Source organism: Dryobates pubescens, chromosome 11 (assembly GCF_014839835.1).
Source record: "Dryobates pubescens isolate bDryPub1 chromosome 11, bDryPub1.pri, whole genome shotgun sequence".
In the NCBI taxonomy this organism is placed as follows: domain Eukaryota; kingdom Metazoa; phylum Chordata; class Aves; order Piciformes; family Picidae; genus Dryobates; species Dryobates pubescens.
Window position 1 is genome coordinate 17,852,749 of NC_071622.1, and position 19,571 is coordinate 17,872,319.

Below are 19,571 nucleotides of genomic sequence, written 5' to 3' on the forward strand. Positions count from 1 at the left end.
TTTCTGAGGCACCTCAAGAAATGAGGTTCTGAACCCGGCCAGAGCTGGAAGATGTTGGCATAGCTCCCTTAGCCTAAAAAACTTCAGCAGTATTGCACTATTACATAATTGTAAGCATTAGTCCTGTGGTTCAGGAGATATGGCTGAAGAATGAAACAGGACAAATGAGCAAGGTTTCCATATGGACAAAAGCACTGGGTTTCTTTTTTGAGTTAAAGAAGCAGTTATGGTGACTGCTGCATTCTTTTTTCTTTTTTTTTTTAAATTGGTTTCTTTCCATTACTCTTAACTCCTGGCAGCAACTTAGAGAATCCCTCCCTGTCCTGGATGGTTTCTTCTTTCAAACATTTGCAGTGGTTGTTCTGTTCACCCTTTCATCATCATTTAATCTTTTCTCATAAGTCAGTCATTTCTGCTACCTGATTGTGCTGCTTTTCCCTGAACTCCCGCTCGGTTGCTCCTTTGTTTCGTGGTGACATGGTGGCCAGTAATCCTGCCATTGTTAACGCTTCCTGTTGTGGACTTTTGGGTTATTTTTGTTCAGAGTTGCTGCAGTACTTGGAGGACTGAACTAAGCTTCCCCTGTGAAGAATAATTACAGGCAAGGTCACTGATACTGCAATAGAAAACATGCCCCATGGATAATTATAGCTGACAGGTTTGGGGATAGAGGCTTAGTATAGTTCTGGTACACAACCTTCTGGTGGAAGAAGGCCCAAAAATTCATCTTTCATAGTAAACTCACAATTGGGACTCCATATACCTTTGCTCTCTAGAAAGATTTTGCTGCCTGCAGAAAACTAATTTATTTGTGAATTCCTGCATTATTTTCTTTAAAACCACCTAGGCAGGTGAAGTCTCAAATAATTTGGGGGTATTCTTTTTTACTGAAAATATTATTTCTGCTAAAATGATAGGCAACAGAAACAGGATTCAACCAACTGTATGACTGCAAGTTTTTACATCCTTTTATTTCTTTGTTTTAAATTGACTCCAGCAAAACATGGGGGAGGTCACATAAATGCCATTACTGCAAGTTTAGTGCATTTTGCTTCACTGGCAACTGTCCTATTCTGTCACTTATCATTTATACACTCCAGAAGTGTTAGTGCGGCTACTGAGTGCTGCCTTGAGGTGCTTAACACTGCAACAGAACTAAGGGGAATTCTGGTTTGTGCTTGTGTTAAAACTGCCACAGGCCAATTTCCAAATCCAGTTGCACCATCAGTGCTAAAGCGACAGTTACCTCCTGTTCATGTATCTGATTCTTGAGTGTGATCCAGGTTCAGGATGCCAAATCCTGAAATTGTTGCACCAACATAGCACCTGCAAGGATATAGATTCCACCTTCTACTGGTCCTTACTCAGGGTTTTGTTGTTAAGTTCTTTTTTTTTTTCCCCAGCTCTTTACAGTCCCTTGATAATTTGAGGTTGCACCCTGAAAAAACTCAGAGCCATCCCATACCCTAAAGTCTGCGGTTCCAAGAGCAGCCCTGAAACCAGGGATGGTGCTGAGCAGCGCTTGACAGATCACATTCCTACTCATCTTCAGGACAGATCAGGGCAAGAAAATAGGTTTGAGTACAAGAGATTTGTCTGTACTTGGAATTACACCCACAATGAAAATGTTTTTCATCAGTAATTTCTCCAACAACTGTTGAAAACAGCATAATCTACTAACACAGAAAAGCTAAACTGGTTTCAGATGAAGTACCAAAAAAACCTGCTGGTGTGATTTGATTCAGCTCACATCCAAAATGCATGATTTGACAGCTCTAGTGCTTCTTAGCTGCTTCAAGTTTCTGTTCAAGTTTTAGCTTTCCCCCTGGTTTGCCTTTCTCTAGTTCTACATTTTAACCCACCCCCCTCACAAGATTAGTGGTTTTGAAATACTAATTTTAAATGTACCAGATGTTAAATACGAGCAGTGTGCTGGAAATACAGACTTTTGAAACAATTTGCATGGATGCTATGGGCTGAGTCTGGGCAGGAGAAGCAAAGGTTTGGAGAAAACTGAAGAATCTTTTCTATAATTTCCTAAGCCTGCAGCATTTTCTATGCACTAAACCCTGCTTTAAGCAGAAGGAAAAGACTATAAGCATGTTTAATCTCATTAGCTCTTTTATTGTTTCTAAATAAAGAGAGGCCACATTCATCATTGGTATGATTACAATGAAAGCGGTGCAACTGCATCACAGAAGAACTCAGACCAACTAGTTCTCTGTAGAAAAGCGATTGACAAGCTGTCCCCACTGCACCTTGTATCACTGAGAAAACAGAGAGCTAAAGACTTGCCAAGAGAAATATGACTAACTCCCATTTTCTGACCTGTGACTGAACCAAAGCTCCTGGACCTGATCAATGCTTTACCTCTGTTACAATTCTGATCATCATTAGGTTTTCTGCAGTGATCTGTCTGAAAACATCTTCCTAACTGGGGAGCTACACAGCTATGCTTGGTACTGACCATTGCAGCTCTGAGCCACAGAGCCCTGTGCTTCACAGGATAGAGCATCTTGTCTAACTTTAGATGTGATGCAATAAGTGGAGGGAGCTCACATGAGGCGGGAGGGATAGAGCCAGCAGCCAGAGCTTAGAGTGAGTATATTGTAATTACTAAATGCTACTTTCAAAATAACAAAGGCTTTTATTACTAGCAGTGCACCTTTATGGGTGTGATTGAATAAGCAAGCTGTAGCAAGGCCAAACGCTTATCGGGGAGGATACTAAGACCAGAGTCAATTGTCAGGCTTGCTGTCCTCAGGGTGTAACTGAAGCTACTCCAGTTCCTGATTCCCAGCCACCCCCACTCTCTGCTTCCTCATGTTCTTTGTTGAAATGCTGTACATTGTATGACACATACAAGTTTCTTTCTGCAGAAACATTCATTATCTCTCACTTTCATCCAAATACTCATAGGGAGATGGCTTAAGTCAAGTGTTTGGTTTTCTCTCATACTTAGTTTTCTCCACAGCTGTCTGTCCATCACACAAGCCAGATTGTGATAATCACAGAGTCAAGTCTATTAATTACTGGATTTATACACAGAATCTATACATTAATACAAAGTAGCTTTACTTCTAGTGAAGTCTTTGCTTGCCAGAGCTGACCTCTCCTGGTTTGTTCATACTAGAGCTCTATTGGCCTGAGTCACTGGTTACATGGCATGCTCCCCCTGGCTGACATCCTGCTAAGAGAGAACAGACTGCTGGTGGTGGTCCACTTTGCATCATGCTTTGGTCTTGGATGTTTCAAGCAGGGTCCAAGTCTTTCACTGTCATTAGATCTCAGCTTGGAATGTTTTTCCCTAGTTCCCCCTGCCAACCCCCCATGAAATTTCACCACTGAACTATCTACCTTTTTATCTACTGCCTTCAAATAGTTACTTGCAGATCTTCTAGCAAACCTGTGTCAATAAATCATAATTTAAAACCACAACACATTCTTAATGAAAGTATCCTATTACACATCTACATGACAAAGTAAATGTTTGAGAAACAGGTCTCTAAATTTTTAATATATTGTTTTAAACAGTCATCTCAAGATAAACAAAAAGAAGTGTTTGATAATCATCTGGAATTTTTAATTTCCTATTTTGCTTGGGAATTGGTATAATCAGCCAGATGATATGCTTGTTAGCTGGGAAAGGCTCAGGATTAGAACAGATTCTTAAAATTAGAAAGTGCAAATATATGGCTGCCTAAACTTAAATAAACAATGTTTTGTGTTTATTGCTGAAACAGATCAACACTGAGAAAACCCATATGTCTAAATGATTTTCTGAAATACAGTACCTAGCAGGAGAGGCAGTCTCAGGTAACTGGGGATGAGCTAATCAATAATTTACTTCCAGAGGGGATTGTCTGATATAGACATAGCTGACAGGGAGCAAAATGTGTAATTCGGAAGTTTCTGTATGAGCTTAGTTGCTTTAAAAGTCACGGGCTTCCCAACAGAGAAGAGTCTGGTCAGATAAAAGTACATCCATTTTTGGATTTATAGTGCTAAGCATCACTGAGCTATTCAGCAGTAAAAGTATATTCTGGTGTAAGTTTGCATGCCCAGTGTGGAAGCACAAGATTGGTCATACTGCTGCCACCAGCAGAGGCACTACATCATGAAAATCTCCCCATCATCATTCTAGTTTGGCACTGGTGTGATTCTTTACATTGCTGGCATCATTAAGCTAGGCCCATGGAGAGGATGAATGGATGCATGTTTTGCTCCTTATGCATGACACAGGTCCAAGCCAACAGTATTTCTGACAGTGGAACTGGTACACATCCTGCTCTGTGCTTTGTGCATATTCACCAGCTGACAGTCGCTTACGTGGAATGCATCTGACTGCTGCAATTATGTGTGCTGCGTTCAGACTTGCCCCCACTTTGAACCACAACATTAAAGGTTCTTTCCCCCCCCCCCCCCCGCTCTGTTACTTGTCACTCCTGTATCTGAGCCTTTTATTTCATTAGGAATTCATTTCAATCCAACTATTGGAAAAGAAAAACAACAAATCATAACATAAAAAAACCCCAACCCCTTATGGATAGCTTACAGTTTCAACCCTAGTTACTTAACATTACTTCATCAGGAGAACAACCCAACATACACTGCTCTAGGACTCCATTTGGTACAAAGGCCTGGGAATGTAACCTCATGAGAGAGCGAGCAGCATTCAGGAAGACTGTTTGGGACAGTCTTTTGTGGTGAGAGAGCATAAGTAACAGGAAGTTGTGGCCTAATGTAAATTTTCAGTCCACTATTCAGGCATTGGACATGCAGCGTGCACCTGATTCTTTCATCTTGCTTTCTCTTTTCCTAAGTTGTCAACAGTTGACTCTCCACAGGGACTGCATCCAATTCAGCTAGATCAGCGACTCCACACTTGACAGTCTCTTTTGTTGTTGGCTGTGAGCCGTTCACGCAGTTAAAAGGATATAGTCCAGGACCTTCCTTCTTACAGCTATAAGCATTTCTGGTGGATGTGATTTGCAGACTTGTCCAAACAGTCCAGGCTGCATTGCCAGGAGTTACTATTGATATGAACAATTATCACACTAAGGTAGGCTGTATTTGCATGCACATACATATATGTATACTAAAGCAAGCGTGCATGTATCAGAGAGATAAGATTGGCTATTACGACACTAACATAAGGGAATGAAACAGCCATGTAAGCTGTTTCATCTACCTGTTGAGATGTTCAAGACTTAGACTATGCAACAGACAACTTCCCTTTTAGACTGGCTAATAATAATTTAAGAGACTGAACTCTCCTTTTTTCTATGCCTGGCTTCATCTGCTGCATTACATTTTTAGAGCACTGTATATGACAAACCTTCCAGGAATTCTGAACACAAATGGAAGTTCCACTGAATAACTTCAAGCAGCAGAACACCACACAGCTCGGTGGAATGTGATGAATTTCCAGGAATAGGATTGTTTCCTGGATGCTATTGTGTAAAACACAAGTATAAAGAGAGAACAAAAGGTAGTGCTGATGGTCTGCACCACTAGGCTAATTTTAGTTTGTGAAAAGAAGAATGAAAAAACTAGACATGTTATAAGACCTTTTTCTAGGCTAACAAGTCAAGAGCTTTAAGTCAAGAGCTAACCCTGAAACAAAGCAGTGCAAAATTACCTCAGCATAAAAATGTAAGCTCTTCATGATTTTGTCTTCTGAAACCAAATCCAGTTTTAGCTTGAGTGCAGTGCTGATGAAGAGATTGAGAGGTCTATGTCCATGCTTCCATCTAGCAATAACAAAGGAATGACTAGGCAAAAAGCAATAATGATGTATGAACAGATGAACTCTGCAGTTCTAAAGGGACAGCAGTGCATTTCGGGGTTCTAAAGCAACACAAAACCTGTTCATTAAGAAATCAGTTCTGCTGACTACAACCTACTCTGAAGCAGTGCTTAAGCAGAGCACTTTCAAAGGAAAGTGCCACACAGCATGTGGAAGAATTTAGGCTTCTGATATAAAGAGAGTAATCCTCCCAGAAGAGCCTTCTGCTCTCTCCTTCAGGGCTCCTCTGCTCCAACATGCTGGAGGAAATCCTGCATTTAAATAAGGTCACTGTTAGAAGTGCAAAATCCAGTATGTTTTCAATCCTGGAAGTGCTTTCTTCTCAGCTTTAACAAGCCCAGCTCAGGTCCTGACACACTAGCTATTCATGACTGGTTAAATAGCACAACTTCTAATAAGGCATCAGGTGTCAAACCCAGGTGACATTGTGGTTACTGTTTAGTGTTTGCACATGTCTAATTTCAAGTGATCTTTCCACCATATAAAAAGATGCCTGGATGGAACACAAAAAATAGGTATAGCATTTCACAAAACAGGTTTCCAAGTACTCTCTTTCACTTTTTAGTTCATCAGAGAAAGAGGCAGGAATATGAAAGCCCCACTTACATGAATCCAAGGATTTGGAGCTAGACTTACCAAGTTTTAAAGAACAATGATGTGATACTGTAGTAACTTTGCATATCTACTTATTATGAAGTGCAGCTTGTGTCCATACAGCTAAACTCTCGTATTGCCACTGGCAGGGCTACATCACTGGCCTGTGTTGCCCAGAGTATTGCTGGGAAGGGCACTGACCAGTCCAGAGCTGTGCCATAGACTATGTCACAAGAGAGCATGCTAGTGCTTGGGCCCCTGCCTGATGCCTGTTTAGCTTACCGACGCAGACATTGTCTGCACAGCTGCAGAAATATTTGCACACTGGAAGAGAGGAGAGGGCAGCAGAGCCATCTCCCTCAGCAGAACTATTGGTTTGTGCCAAGTCACACTAATCATGGAATTTCAGCTTAGCCCTGACAACAGCACTGTGTGCCAGATAGATAGCACTCCTCCAAACTTGCACTGGGAAAACACATAGCAGTGACAGTCCACCAAAAGTGCTACACCACAGGAAACAGAAACAGGACTTTTTCACCCTGCATCTGTATTTTGCCATTACCTCCGCAGCACCTCAGTGTTGCAGCCTTTAGCCTCTGCATCCAATATGACTTCTGCACACAAGGCACCACTGTGCACAGATCCTGAACTAGTGCAGATGAGCTAGGAGAGCTGCCTGGCACAACCCATGGACCTAGCTTATAGCCCAGAAGTGGTCAAGCTAAAAGGGAGATAGCAATGCAGAGCAGCTCAGTCAGAGGAGACAGCAGTCTGTATTTCCTCTCCTGGCAAGTCTCTTGGCTGGAAGTGAGACTGACAGAATGAGAGAGCTCAGAGGGTTGTTGTAATCAGCAGTGCACTCTAACTAGAGACCTGTAGCTAGCAGCGTTCCCCAGGGATTGGTGCTGGGTCCAGTCTTGTTCAACACCTTCATCAGTGACCTGGACAAACGGACAGAATGCACCCTCAGCAAGTCTGCTTATGATATGGTCCTGGGTTTAGCCAACTGAATCTGCTGATGTCATGCCAGCTTTAACATTTAAGTTCTCTCTGGAGTAAAGTATCATGGGGCTTGTAGTTTGGATTGTAACATGAGAGACTTCCTGTTTCTGACTGGGCCTTTCTTCTGTTTTGGGGAGTTGGTCTTTTCCACTGGGCTGGCTGCAGGCTTGGGGTCATATGTATGGCTTCTGCTCTGCCTCTGCTGTACTTTTCTGTCAAATAGGCTGAGGTAATTGTACATCATATCATTCCATTAAACTCTCTTTATCTCAACTCACAGGGCTTTTTGTGTGGATGTGCTGTCATTCAGTGAGACCTGGACAGGCTGAGAGTTGGGCAGAAGGGAACATCATCGAGTTCAACAAGGGCAACTGTAGGGTCTTTTACCTGGGGAGGAACACCACCATGCACCAGTACAGGTTAGGGGCTGATGTGCTGGAAGACAGCTCTGTGGAGAACCACCTTGGAGTCCTGGCGTATAACAAGTTAACCATGAGCCAGTAGTGTGTCCTTTGGCCAGGAATGCCAATGGTATCCTGGGGTACATTAAGAAGAGTGTGGCCAGGAGGTTGAGGGTCTCCCCAGCCCAACAGAGACAAAGAACTACTGGAGAGAGTCCAGCAAATGCTACAAAATGATTATGGGACTGAAGCATCTCCTTTGAGGTGGAAAGGTTGAGACACCTGTGCTTCTTTACCCTTGAGAAGATTGAGAGATCTTATCAATCTTTATAAATATCTAAAGGGTGTGTGCAAAGAGATTTGCACTAGACTCTATTCAGTGGTGTCCAGCAACGAGACAAGGGGCAATGGGGCACAAACTACAACACAGGAAGTTCCACCTAAACATAATGAAAAACTTCTTTCCTGTGAGGGTGAAGGAGCACCAGGCTGTCCAGAGAGGTTGTGAAGTTTCCTTCTCTGCAGACTTTCAAGACATGCCTGAACACATTCCTGTGCAACCTGATCTGGGCATACCTGCTCTAGCAGATCCTCAGAGGACCCTTCCATTTTGTGATCCTGTGAGAAGACATAGGGGAGGAAAAAAAGTTTGTAAAGTACTGTTTCATTTTCTTCCAATCTAACAAATAAAAACATATTACTATCTCAAGTTCAATAAAAGTGACAGAAATATGTTTATGAAAATACCCAGAGAGACAAGAAATTATGTGGAACTTTCCAACAGAATGACAACAATGAAAATCCCAACTAGTTAAAGCCTTGATAATTACACCTGGGATCACCCAGGCAGTCTTATTCTGTGCCTTTGGGAATAGGTCTTCTCTTCCTCTTCCCTGTCTTCAATGTTGCTCTTCGACCTAGCAGATAAAAGTTATAAGCTGAAAGGAGATTTGGTATGTATAGATACACAGTTGAAACTCTGATACATGCTCTTCCTAAAAGTGTTGCTTTCCTTACATCTTTCAAAGTTCATCAACTTCAACTAACAGTAGAAGCAATGTAGGCCTACTGCTGAATGAGGTGGGTGCCCTGATGACAGAGAATAAAAAGAAGGCAGAGCTACTGAATGCCTTCTTTATATCTGTCTGTACTGCTGGAGACTGTCCATGGGAGCCCAGAGCAAGTCAGGATAAAGGAGGGGTTTGCCTTGGTTGATGAGGACTGGGTTAGGGATCAGTTAAGCAATCTGGACATCCATAAATCCATGAGTCCTGATGGGATGCACCTGTGGGTGCTCAGGGAGCTGGCAGAGGTTGCTGCTAGTACACTCTCCGTCATCTTTGGTAAGTCATGGGAACAGGAGAGGTGCCTGAGGGCTGGAGGAAAGCAAATGTCCCTTCAGTCTTCAAAAAGGGCAAGGAAGAGGACCCAGGTAACTATAGACTGGTGAGCTTCATCTCCATCTCTAGAAAAGTGATGGAGCAACTTATCCTTGGCACTGTCTGTAGGTATATCAAGGTCACTGGGAGCAGTCAACATGGTTTTACCAGGGGAAATTCATGTTTTACCAACCTGATAGCCTTTCATGAGGACATAACCAGGTGGATGGCAGAGCAGTGGGTGTGGTTCATCTTGATCTCAGGAAAGCATTTGATATTGTCTCCCACAGCATCCTTGATGCTAAACTGAGGAAGTGGGGTCTGGGTGATGGGCTAGTGAGGTGGATTGTGCACTGGTTGAGTCCCTCAGGGATTGATACTGGAAATAGTACTATTCAATATATTCATCAACAACCTGGAGAAGGGAACAGAGTGCACTGTCAGCAAGTTTGCTGATGACACAACACTGGGAGGAGTACCTGACACACCTGAAGGCTGCATTGCCATTCAGCAAGACCTGGAGAGGCTGAAGAGTTGGGCAGGGAGAAATTTAATGGAATACAACAAGGACAAGTATAGAGTCTTGCATCTGGAAAGAACAACCCCATGTACCAGTACAGGTTGTGGACTGACCTGCTGGGGGTCCTGGTGGATAACAGGATGACCATGAGCCAGCAATGTGCTCTTGTGGCCAAGAAGGCCAATGGCATCCTAGGGTGTATTAGGAGGAGTGTGGCTAGTAGCTTGAGAGAGGTTCTCCTCCCCCTCTACTCTGTCCTGGTAAGGCTACATCTGGAATGCTGTGTCCAATTCTGGGCTCCTCAGTTCAAGAAGGACAGAAAACTGCTTGAAAGAGTTCAGCACAGAGCCACAAAGATGATGGAGTGGAACATCTCCCTTATGAGGAAAGGCTGAGGGAGCTGGGTCTCTAGTTCAGAGAAGACTGAGGGGTGACCTCATTAATGTTTACAGATATGTGAAGTGCAGGTGTCAGGAGGATGGAGCCAGGCTCTTCTCAGAGATATCCAGTGATAGGACAAGGAGCAACAGGTGCAAGATGGAGCATAGGAGGGTCAACATGAGTATAAGAAAAATCTTTTTCACTGTGAGAGTGACAGACACTGGAACAGGCTGCCTAGAGAGGTTGTGGAGTCTACTTCTGTGGAGACATTCAAAACTCAGCCTGTGTGGCCTACTCTAGGTGATCCTGCTCTAGGAGGGGGTTGGACTAAATGATCTTTTGAGGTGCCTTCCAACCCCTAATATTCCGTGATTCTGTGTGAAATGCGGAGTGGATGATTTAGCCCAGAGGATACTGAATGCATAGTAACAAATACAGTTTCTACAAATCTCTTAGGATGAAGAATATTTACATCATGTTGCCACAGGAAATTAAAGCAATTATGTGATCTGTGTCATTCCCCTAATAAACACCACATGTGCTGGCCGATTTCAAACAAATTTAACAAGAAAGTCTCAGATAAAATGAGTTCCCTCAAGTTGAATGGAAATAGGCAACTGCCTGCTTAGGGGAAGAAGATCCTGCAAGTGCTCCAGCCAAGAGAAAGCCTGCAAGATTTAAATTAAACATAAGAAAAGGCTGTAAGAGGGAGGCCACTTTTAAATACCCAAACTATGAGGAAATAAATCTTCAGGGACACTGGTGTGTAGGCTAGGCTTTGTTCCTTTAGCTGCTTATGAAATGATGCAGTGTTAGGCTCTTTCCTGGTTTGTTTTCTCAACTTCCAGCCAGTTCTGGAAGTTTGTCAGAGAGTTCAGGTAGGCTGTAAGCTTGTCCAGGCTAGAAACAGTAGAAAGCAGAAAGCATCTCCAGGTAGAAATGTAAAGATAACACTTCTACATCTGGAAGATCTTAGGGATCCCCAGGAGTTATGCTGCTGCTGAAGTGCATTTTGTACTGACATCTGGAAGACCTAAAATGGACAGCAAGGGCTCCAGAAAAAGTTTTATTTATTGCTCTATCCTGCTGGCTTTGCCACTGTTCCCCAAGGCACTCACCAAAACCAAATTCTGGCCCAGAAAGATAAAGGTCCCCAGATTTTTTTCCTCACTCCCAGCACTCTTAAAAATCCCACATTTTGAGAAACTCCTAACTTCTGGTTTACATCTTCTGCCTCCCCGACAGGGCAGTGGCAGTATCAGTGACATCCTGTCATGAACACTGCAGCTGTTTAGAGAAATATATATATAAGCAAAAGACTGTCCTTTAGTTATGTGGTAGTTGGTGCTCTGTTAGAAGATGATGATGTTGACCTCTAGTGACTAGTCTGAGCATGGTGGTATGATCATAGTGAAATATTTCTATGAACAGCTAGCCAAAATTTCAGTGAAGATGGCACACGAGAACAGTCACCTGCCTCAGGGAGATGATTACACATCCCTTCCATGGAAGAGAAACCCCTGGATGAAATTAAGACACCCCCCCCCCCCCATAAAGCTGCTATATAGCCTAAATTATGCCTGCAGAGGGATTTAAATAGAGGATGATTGTACACCGATGCCTTGAGCTGTACAGTGGCTGCAGCCTCAAGAGAGAAAATGCACTCAGATTGAATGAAAGAACTAGACAAAGCAGCCCATGGTGGCAGACATCATGGTGTAATCCCAGGAGAAAACCAGAGGGTGAGGAGTCAGTTAGGGCAGGACCTACACTGGAATCAATTAACTAATCAGTTTCTCAAAACGCAAAAATGAAGCAAGAGAAGACAGTAGTGATTCATTGTGAATAAGCAAAACAGCAGAGGAACATCCCAACCCACTGTATTTCTTAGCTGACACTACCCATTAGACACATTTTGCCAGATTATTAGTAATGGAAAATGTTAGACATTTAAATACTTCCCTTCAGGGAGTTACACATTTGATTTAAAAACCTCAGCCATCCTACATAATGAAACTATTTATTCAATTATGTTTGAAATCATATAGAGTATGTTATGAGGCACATTCATAGACTAAAACCAGAAGCCTTAACTTACCCTGATCTTATCCACAGATTAAAAATAATAAGTGTTTTATTTCCCTACTTATTCAAATAAATGAAGAAAAATCTCCAACTCTTCCCAGCAGAGCAACTTAAGGCATATGAAGACATTAACAGATATTCAGAAAAGGTTAAAGAATGAAAATGACTCAAGGATTGGGAAGGAGGATACATTCCAAACCAGTGACACAACCCAAGTGATGTGGTGACTATACTGCCCCATGCAGAGAGAGATACCAGCAAAAAGGAAACCAGGTATGCAAAGCATGCTCACAGGTAACTTCTCTGACATTGATTTGAAATGGGGAGAATATTAACACAATTCCTAGTCCCTCTAGAACTAAGTAATGGTAGCTGTTTCTCACTAGAAAAGCACTTCTCTTGTTTTGAGAAACTTCTTTCATTTAATGCTTCAACTTCTCTAATGGAGCTTAACAACCATCTTAATATCACTGCATACCTCAGCTTGTACTGATTGGCATCAAAACCAGGCAAACACCTTGGCAGCAAAAAAGTAAACTGGAGATGCACATTTTCCCACTCCAATACATAAATGAAGGAATTCACTTAAGTGTGTTTTTTTTGTTTGGTTTGGTTGTTTTTTTCCCCTGGTATTTGGGTAGTGTATTTGCTCTGCATGGAGTGGCTAGTTGGCAACATGAACTGGGTACTGCTGTCCCTCCAAGAGTTCCATTCCTGGTTTCCAGGGTTTTTTTCTCCATACTGCAGTGACTGGAAATCAAGGGTGTGTTTACAGACAGACCTCTGAGAGTTTAAATTATGATTTCCATTTAATTCATCAAGATATTTTTTAAAGCTTTCAAAGAAATTGTCCATACCTGAAATCATGTTGCAGTTCCCACGACGCCAGGCAATAGTCCCGGCAGGGGGAGATGAAGAGCAGAATAAGCCTAAAGCTGCATCAAGCGTGAGCAGCAATGTTAGAGAAGCAATGCCTTCCTCCCAGGGTCCTTGAAGCATTTAAAAGCAGAAATGAACAAGCATTTAAAAGAAAATATTTTTGAAACAAAACAAATTAAAACCAAAATACTAAGGAGCTTGGGTTAGTTTTCTGGGTATAGCTGATTATTTCTGGACACTTACCCAGTAGCTTAGTTTTTAGGTCTTTAATAATCATCCATGTGTGTTACACATTTGTGTAATTGTTTGTAAATAATTGCATTCCTTCGGTTAACATTCCTCAGCATACATTCTGTCTCTCAACTGGAGGTGTTCTCAGGACATGTACCATTAGGGGAGAGAAAGGCAAAGATGTTGCTTGGTATTTGGAAATGTGTCATGCACCTAGCTGCACCAGGTGCATTTCCCATGGTTTACTGGCAACCTGATTCAATATCAGTATGTGCAGCTTATGCTAACAAAGCTCTCTGATTTTTCAGCATAGTACTTTGGGAAAGAATGACAGTGACTCTTTCCCCACATAACTGTCAGAGACGACACTGGCTTAATAGGTGTAAGACAGCAAAAATACAGCCATTAATTAAATAAATTCTAAGGATGCAAACAGAAATGCTGATACTGAAAGAGACTCAGATCTACAACAAAGCTTTCTATTCCAGATAGTTGTTTTTCCCAGTACTCTGCCTAGCTCAGGTCTTTCAACATGTATCAGAAACAGCCACTAGAAAATTACCGAGTTTGTGTCCCAATCTGTGTGTTTCTGTCTCCATGTTCTACACTTGGGTATGGCTGGAATTTAGGTCACATTTCTACCTATAGAATACATAGAATAAACCAGGTTGGAAGAGACCTTCAAGATCATCACATCCAACCCATCAACCAATCAAACACCACCCAAACATCTAACCCATGGCACCAAGCACCCCATCAAGTCTTCTCCTGAAAACCTCCAGTGATGGCGACTCCACCACCTCCCCAGGCAGCCCATTCCAATGTGCAATCACTCTTTCTGTATAGAACTTTTTTCTAACATCCAGCCTGAATCTCCCCTGGCGCAGCCTGAGACTGTGTCCTCTTGTCCTGGTACTGGCCGCCTAGGAGAAGAGACCAACATCCGTCTGTCTACAACCTCCCTTCAGGTAGTTGTAGAAAGCAATAAGGTCACCCCTGAGTCTCCTCTTCTCCAGGCTAAGCAACCCCAGCTCCCTCAGCCTCTCCTCGTAGGGCTATGCTCCAAACCCCTCACCAACTTTGCTGCTCTTCTCTGGACTCGTTCCAGCAAGTCAACATCCTTCCTAAACTGAGGGGCCCAGAACTGGACACAGTACTCGAGGTGCGGCCTAACCAGTGCAGTGTACAGGGGCAGAATGACCTCCCTGCTCCTGCTGGCCACACTGTTCCTGATGCAGGCCAGGATGCCATCGGCCCTCTTAGCTGCCTGGGCACACTGCAGGCTCAAAGATATTGACCAGGATGAGGCTCAGCACTGATCCCTGAGGAACACCACTGGTGCCTGGCTGCCAGCTGGCACTGCCAGTGGCACCATTCAGCACCACAAAAGCTGCAGTTGCGTTGGCCGGGAATCGAACCCAGGTCAACTGCTTGGAAGGCAGCTATGCTCACCACTATACCACCAACGCCCTATGAACCATCAAAACTGGCATAGCCATCAACATAATAATCCCTATTGTGCCCCTCCCAGCCTTTTCTCTCATGCCAGTACAAGCATGAATTCTCCTACATGCAAGGCTGTAATTTTATCGACAGCTGGACTCTAAGGGGGAGGCAGTAACCACTGTGATTTAACATCTCCCTGCCCTCAGCACAGAAACCAAACAAATGTTTACCTAGACACATGGGTGATAATGTCACTGTCATCTATAAACTGTAGGAGACTCCTTTGGCCTATACAATTATCGTTATGATTACAACTCACTTAAAAGTTGGCCAGTAACGAGAAAATGTGGGGTTCAAATCAATTGGCACACAGGCCTTCCTTAAACAGAGAAACTTCTAAAAAGTGCAAGAGGGATATTGCAGCTTAAAGGAGTTTAAAGCCCTAATAACCATACTAGATTTCTGCAGCATGGCTTCATTATTTTTCCTGTTAAAAAAACAAACCAAAACACAAAACAGCAGCTTTATTAAAGAAGAAGAAGAAAAAAAAGCCAAACCACAATTTGTCCTCTGCTCCAGTTCATTTTCCTTGAGTCTGCAAGGTCCTGGAGCAATAGTCCAAGAGAAGCAAATGACTGATTAAGCCTGAAGCCTTAAAAGACAGCTTGTCATGCGCTATTTGCTACTTCACTGCTGACTCAAGAACATTTAGCTCTCGTGCACATTCCACTTTTCCACCTGCCCACTGCTTCAGCTTCTTACCAACAGTTGCACATTTCCAGCACAAATACCTCCGATATATTAAGAACAGAAGTACTACTCTCTCAACTATTAATCTTTGAGAACTTAACTTATTGAAAGCCCCCATTTAATACCTAATGTAACTCTCTATTGTAGCCTACTGCAACTAGAAACTTTATGCAGAATTTCAGACTCCTTTGTTGAGGCTTTGCTTGTAGTCTTGACGGATCTGTGTAAATCTACAGCAATAGAAACCAGTCCCTCTTTTATAAGCTGCTAGCATTATTAAATCCAGAAAACCAGGCAGCTATAGGTTAAAGCAAGAGCCAGTAAATGTAAAGCTTTGTCCCTAAAATTTATCAGCATTTTCTTTTAACCACTGCAGGAAAGAATGTGTTATCAGTTAAGACCATTCAGTGGATTTATTTCTCAAGCTAGCAAAACCACACACGCTTGGCATAAAAACAGATTTAAATCAAATAAGATTCATATGTCCTTGCCTTTGACACTGTTGCTTGTTTCTAGCCATTTTTAAAATAGGAAACCGTTATCCATTTCCTTTTCGTGCATGTGTTGTAATTTATATCCACACAACAGAAAGAAACTAAAATCATTGATTTACAAGCTCCTTTTATCAAGGCATCTCTAACAATAACAAGAGTTATTTGGAACAGTATGAAATACCCTGAACTGCCACTGGCTTTGGGTGGGAGTCAAGCACATTCACCAAGCAGTCACTCAAAAACTCAGCACCTTACAGAATCAGTCCCTGCACAGCTCTCAAGTTACTTTATCAGTTTGCTGTAAGTAGACAGACTGCCTTGAAAAACTAGCAGTATATCTTTTCTGTCAGATTAAGTAACTGATTCAGGAGTGAAAAGGACTTCTTGTACAACAGTTGGACGAGCTCCTGCCCTAGCTTCTCTTCCCTCTTCAGTTTTCCATCCTCAATACAGGAGCAGCCCTGTTGCTGTGATATGGCCACTTAACTTTTGCCTACCTCACAAAAAGTGATGCCAACTTTAGGTTACCTTTATTACAGAATCACAGTGTTAGGCACTGGGGGGTTGGCTGACACCCTGTCAGGCTGTGCAGCCATCCAGTGTGACCTGAATAGGCTGGAGAGCTGGGTGCAGGCAAACCTCATGAAATTTAATAAGGACAAGTGCAGAGTCCTATGTCTGGGGAGGAATAACAACATGCACCAGTACAGGTTAGAGACTGCCCTGCTAGAAAGCAGCTCCTTGGAGAAAGACCTTGGAGTGCTGGTGGACAGCAAGTTCTCAATGGAACAACAATGTACCCTTGTGGCCAAGAGAGCCAATGGTATCCTGGGATGCATCAAGATGGATGTGTCGAGCAGGTCTAGGGAAGTTCTTCTACCTCTCTGCTCTGCCCTGGTGAGACCACACCCAGAATGCTGTGTCCAGTTTTGGGGTCCCCAGTTCAAGAGAGAGAACTGCTGGAGAGAATCCAATGGAGAGCCACAAGGATGATTAGGGGACTTGAGCATCTCCCCTATGAAGAGGAACTGAGATCTCTGGGGCTATTTAGTCTTGAGAAGACTGAAAGTGGATCTCATCAATGTGTATAAATAACTGAGGGGTGGGTGTCAAGTGGAGGGGGCCAAGCTCTTTCCGGTGGTGCACAGTAATAAGAAAAGGAACAACAGGTTCAAGCTTGAGCATAGAAGGTTACACCTCAACATGAGGAGAAACTTCTTTACAGTTAGGGTGACAGAGCACCAGAACAGGCTGCCCAGAGAGGCTGTGAAGTCTCCTTCTCTGGAGACTTTCGAAACCCACCTGGATGCATTACTGTGCAGACTGCCCTAAGGGATCCTGCTTTGGCAGGGGGGGTAGGACCCAATGATCTCTTAAGGCCCCTTCCTACCTCTAATATACTCTGATACTGTGACTTCCAGAGATCATCTAGTCCATCTCTTCTGATCCAGGTTGCACAGGCATGCATCCAAGCACATTTTGAAAGTCTTCAGAGGAGACTCCACAGCCTCTGGGCGTCCTGTTCTGGTGCTAGTGCTCTGTCACCCTCAGAGTAGAAAAGTTTTTCCTTATGTTCAAGTGAAACCTCCTCTGTTACAGCTTGTGATCATTGTCCCTTATTATTTGGCACCACTGAAAAGATCCCAGCACCAATCTCATGATCTCCACTCTTTAGATATTTATAAGCATTGATAAGATCCCCTCTCAGTCTTCCCTTTTCCAGGCTAAAGGGCCCCAGTTAGCCTCTCCCCATACAAGAGATGCTCCAATCCCCTAATCATCTACATGGCCCTCCAGAATGAGTTATCCATCACCTCCCCAGGGATGAAGGTGAGGCTGACTGGCCTGTAGTTTCCTGGGTCCTCCTTCTTGTCCTTTTTGAAGACTGAAATGATACTGGCTTTCCTGCAGTCCTCAGGCACCTGCCCTGTTCTCCCTGGCCTTTCTAAAATGGAAAATGGCATAGCAATAACCTTAACAGCTCCTCCAGTACTCTTGAGTGCATTCTATCAGGGCCCACGAATTTGTGGGTGTCCAGCTTATCTAGCTGATCACTAACCCAGTCCTCCTTGACTAAGGGAGAGTCTTTCCTCCAGACTTTCTCTCTTACTTCCAGGGATTTGGATTCCTGAGGACCAAGCCTTAGCAGCAAAGACAGAAGCAAGGAAGACATTCAGTAACTCTGCCTTCTCTGTTTCCTGTCATCAGGTCACCCATCTCATTCAGCAGCAGGCCCACATTTTACCTGGTATTCCTTTTCCTACAGATGTACTTGAAGAAGCCCTTCTTGTTATTTTTCACATCCTTTGCCAGGCTTAATTTCAAGACAGTCTCAGCTTTCCTTCTTGCAGCCCTACAAACTTCAGCAATGTTCCTATATTCCTCCCAAGTGGCCAGTTTCTTTATCCACAAACTGTGAACTCCCTTCTTCCATCTGAGCTTCTCCCGAAGATCTTTCTCTCATCCATGCAGGTCTCTTACCTCCCTTGTGAAATAAAACAGTACAGCAGCTGCTGCTGGTGAACCTGAATTGTAGCAGAAAGCTCTCAAAAGAGCACAGAAAACTTTATCACTGCTCCATAATTAGAGCACTAATCTAGATAAAACAAAGACAGCTTGAGGAAGGCTGACAGTGTTAGGGATTTATGAGCCTACTAATGAGACCATAGCCACTAATTACTGTGGGTTACCCATCCTGAAAGCCTGATTAGTTTCTCTCCTACTCCTAAATTTTCAGGCAACCACTGCAACCAAGGTAACTGAGTAGTTCTTATCCAATAAGACCAATTTAAGGTATGCTATTTGTGAACTCTTCAAGAGGTTTTTTTAATCTTCCTATTCTTACACTTTCCACTTCATTAATACTTCACCTGAGATAAACACATTTAGTACATTACCTAGACCTGTTTAATACCAGATCTGAATTCAGTAGTATTTATGGGCATATATGTAGCTATATACAGATATCACAGCCCAAGCACATAAGTTCTAGTTAATTCTAGTAATGTACTACTACAAGAAAGAAAAAAAACCAAAGGACAAAAGGCAGCCAAGGGTAATTACCTGGCAAACAAATGCAAAATTGCACCCTAAGGAATCATCAACAGGGATGATATTGACATTTGTCCCCTCCTCCTTGTCAAACTGTACCAAACTCATTCAGCTTGCTAAGCCAGCAGAAAACTAGTACAAGTAGTGGTGTTTTGCCTGGCTTTTGCATCAAATCAGCTTGGCATATGGTCCAGCAAAAGCCAAAACAATGGTGTAGTCAGACCACAGGGGCCAGAGGATTGGGACCCCCATTGTGCTGGTGCAGAGAGGTTAAACATCTTCAGCTGTAATCAGCAACTTCACTTGAAAGCAAGCAAAGCAAAGTCACATACAATTTTGTGTGACTCTACTACTGAGCAAGGCTGATTTATAATGAGCAGTCAATTCACTGTTTACCTGCAGGTTAGCTATGTCTTCAATGAAGAATAGTGATCTGTGCTCCTCCTTTTCCCCCTACCATCCACACACTAAGAGATTTTCAAGTTGCACTGCCAGTGAGAGTGCAGTGACTGGCATTCCTACACAACCTCCCATTACAGTTTTCATCCT

General features: G+C 43.0%; 1 non-coding gene across 1 annotated transcript; it reads right to left on the reverse strand.

The window, feature by feature from the left end:
- Nucleotides 1–14,678: 14,678 nt before the first annotated feature.
- On the reverse strand, nt 14,679–14,750 carry TRNAG-UCC (transfer RNA glycine (anticodon UCC)). The gene has a single exon. It is a non-coding gene; the product is annotated as a tRNA-Gly (tRNA).
- Nucleotides 14,751–19,571: the final 4,821 nt, after the last annotated feature.